Source organism: Buceros rhinoceros, unplaced genomic scaffold, assembly GCF_000710305.1.
Source record: "Buceros rhinoceros silvestris isolate BGI_N320 unplaced genomic scaffold, ASM71030v1 scaffold11693, whole genome shotgun sequence".
Taxonomy (NCBI): Eukaryota; Metazoa; Chordata; class Aves; order Bucerotiformes; family Bucerotidae; genus Buceros; species Buceros rhinoceros.
This window is the reverse complement of record NW_010401865.1, coordinates 41,570-45,273: the sequence shown is the minus strand read 5'-3', so window position 1 is coordinate 45,273 and position 3,704 is coordinate 41,570.

The following is a 3,704-nucleotide window of genomic DNA, read 5'->3' as shown; positions in this document are numbered from 1 at the left end:
ATATATTATATATATACTATAATAGTTAGCCGTGACTATGCTAAGGCAGAAAAGGGTTTGGGAAGGAGCTACCAAAACCTAATAACTGCCTTATCACTTTACTTAAGTAACAGGTTTTCGAGTATAAAATTTAGTACATTGTTTACTTCAGGCCTGAGAAAAATGCTACCATACAAATTTGGAAGATAAATCTTAAAAATGCCAGATGGGGCACGGAGTAGAAGGCAGACTATCGCAGAGCCAAATTTTAGTCCTGTTAATGGCATAAATCCTACCAATTTCATCGCAGCTGAAATTTCCCAGTTTCCTCCTTTATTGTACATTGCTCACATTACACATATGTAAACTGTGTTTTGTTGCCGTCCTTGCTTGGAGCTGCTGAAGTTAGTCTCTGCTCTCTGGCTTTCATTGAGGATGCTTCAAGGGTTTGTTCGCTTCCTTGCTCAGGGAACATTGCCCAAGTCCTAATTTGGAAGGCAGTGAAATTACACTCCTGGAAAAAGCTGGGGATTTTAAAATGCCAGTGGCTTATTTCAGTGTGTGTTTAAAACGTTAGCAAGGAAAATTATATAGACTTTTAACAAGGCATTAAATCGCCTGATTTGGAAGATTTAACTGTGCAAAGAACAGCTACATAGGTTTCCAGAGGATTTGTTGTGTATTTGATGGGTTAAACTCATCATGAATACAGCAAGTATTCCTCAGACTTCCCCAGCTATTTCTTCATGACCTACATCCTTTCTTTTCCTCCTGTCTCCCCCTGCAAAGCCCTCAGTTTTCTCATGTAATAGCTTGAGCCAGGATCTGCACATCTTCGACTTGTTTTCCGCCACCTTGACAAACTGCAGCTGCTGCAAGTCTGGGCATCCTGCACCTCAGCATCAGGACTGATGCATGCTCTCCCCTCTTGTTTTTACAAAACTTCTGTAACAGATTTGAGACTTATGCCTTTCAGACTTTCCTGAAATTGGCTGGTGGAGTTCAAAGGCATTTAGAGAGACTGGGAAAGTATAAAACAGCACAAAACCAACTTCGTGGAGTAGCCAGACCAGAAGGTTATTTGAAACAGCTTTACAATTCTACACTCTAATTGGAGGGGGGAAGAAAAAAACCCAAACAAAACAACAAGCTAGAGTGGTTTCAAAATTTTGAAAGGAAGTGAGTTGTCATGTCAGCTTTGGGTTTGTGTATGTTCTGTCAGGTATTTTTCCTTCCCATACTGCTTATTTTTCAGTACAAAATAAGGATTGAAGTTGTAAATAGTAATTATAGCTTTGGGGTACCACTTGTTTTGTATATTCAGTGTAAAGGACTTAGCTTTTTCATAGCCCTTTAAGGTGCCTTTAAATAGACTTAAAGTATTCTGACTGCTTAGTGCATTTAATCTTTCTTCAGTAATTCTGAAGAAATCTATGCTGTCTGTTGAACTGTTGTGCGATTTCCTGTAAATGCAGTATGCATGGGATGGCTGCACAAAAAGTGATTCTTTGAATCATCATTTTGTTGTATGTATTGGTCCAACAGCAGGAGCTATCAGAGAGAGATAGTGTTTATCAGTCAGATGCAATTAAGTGGTCTTTACATGATAACTCCCTCATCTGTTGTCCAAAAGAGATCTTAGCAACTTGGTGGCTTTATTAAATAAGACTAAAAGATAAAAAAGCATAAAAGCATTGTTGAAATTCAAAGCTCAAACTTCAGATTATTTCTGGTTGCTGTTTATATTGTATGAGTTTGTAAGTATGAGGGCCACTCTGAAAGTGATGCCTCCTGTTTTATTCTGTTGGCCCGTGAGGTCAGAGGTGGATGTTGGTGGAATAGCAGTAGAGGTTGAACCTTCCCACCAACGTTCCATTAAATTTTGTTGCTGTGCGACGGACGGCAGCAGAGGGGCAGTCTGACAACATGACCTCTGACACGGCAGTGTGTGTGAAGCAAAGGTGTGTAACTGCATTCCTCCATGCGGAACAAATTGCCCCCATGGACATTCATCGACACTGCTGAGGGTTTACAGAGACCAGTCAGTGGGTGTTGGCACAGTGAGGTGGTGGGTGGCGCGTGTCAGCAGTGGCGACAGTGATGGTGGGTCGCTTCCCCTGGTGCAGGTTTTCAAATGAGGGTGGCAGGCAGGGTCTTGTTCATCACTGGTGAAAATGCACAGCCAGTGGTGGTGACTGTGTCAAAAAATAGTGTTTGGTAGCTGAGAATAGTGTTATTGTGCTCTTCATATCTGTTGTAGTTTCCATGGAAATAAGTAGGAGGCGTTACTTTTGGAGCGACCTATGTATTTACTTCTTAGGATAAACCCTGATGCTATATTTGTACTAAGGCATTATGCAAAAATGCTTCCATTTGCCTTAGAGGTGAATGATTTTGAAAGATGCAGTAATGAGCAGTGCTTTTTGTCTACTGTATGTTTCAATTGAACTGTATCTTTCTTGAGAAGAGGGAGTATTTTTGCATAGTGACTCTGATTCATTTAGAAATGGGGGAAGAAAAACTCCGTCCTAACTTGCAGATTATTTTGTTATCAATCTTGAATTCGTGAAAGTTTTTTTTAATTATTTTTTTCATCAGTGTCTAGTGGTTGTGACAAAGTGCTAAAAGTCTGTTTAGAGAGCTGTCAGAGATGTGTTCCCTTTACAGACATTTAGCCATAACTGATAGTGTTGTGCGTATCCTGCTTCCCAGTGGCATAGTTAAATGCAGTGGCATAATAAGGATCTCTGTTGTAGCATGAATTATCTCAGGTTGGAACAGGCCTCAGGAGGTAAATTCTCTGTGGTTTGAGCTGTGATGATGCTACTGTTATTTTGCAGGGGAAGGGAGGGTGATTAGCTTGTAAAAGTAGGAGAGAGTTTAAAGAAAGATGGGTGGAGGGGGACTGGTTTTATTTTCCCTTTTGGGGCATTACAGTATTGTAAGCTTTACAAATCTTCCATCAGTGGTTGCTTGTTTGAGTTTAAATTTTAGTGTAAGTTTTCAGATGTTCATTGACCAAATGATAACTTTCTAGAAAACCTTACAGTTGTCTCTGCAGCTAGGTGCAATACTTTTACTGTGAGTAGCTTATACTTCATTATTTGCTGTGTAGTTACAGCAGATTCTCACAAACCTGTGCAGTGTTTACTGCACTTGCTTCATTAGATTTTTTTTGTTCAAATTATTCTATATTCTGAGGTACACTAAGATACATTCTTAAATGGCTGTTGTAGTATTTAGTTGTCTTATTTATATGTAAGAAGATACACCTGTAATAGATTATGAAAATTTTCTTCATGTAGAGGAGTAGCTGCTGGTGACTAGTTGGTATGTGTGTGAAAATTAGTTGATGGCTGCTTCTGTGGATGCTGCTGACCCTATCTTTGACTTGCAGTTCTGTTGTCCAGCCAAGTTTGTAAATGGAATTGGGGTAAAGTTGAGGTCTTGATGTGTCTGAGTTAGACTGTCTCCCAGCTCCCTTAATGATCACATACTGCAGGATACCAGTAATACTTGCAGTACTGATTCATCTGCTGTGCATATATGTTTTCAATATATGGATGAAAAAATTGAGTCTGTTCAGCGTTCAGAAACAGTAAAAACATCAGCTGTTGTAGTGGATGGTACCTATGCGTAGCTCACGATCAATGTGATTTAAAAACAACACAGTGTTTTGGGAAGCTCTTAATTTTCAGATGGCATGTGTTCTCAACATTTCCCTA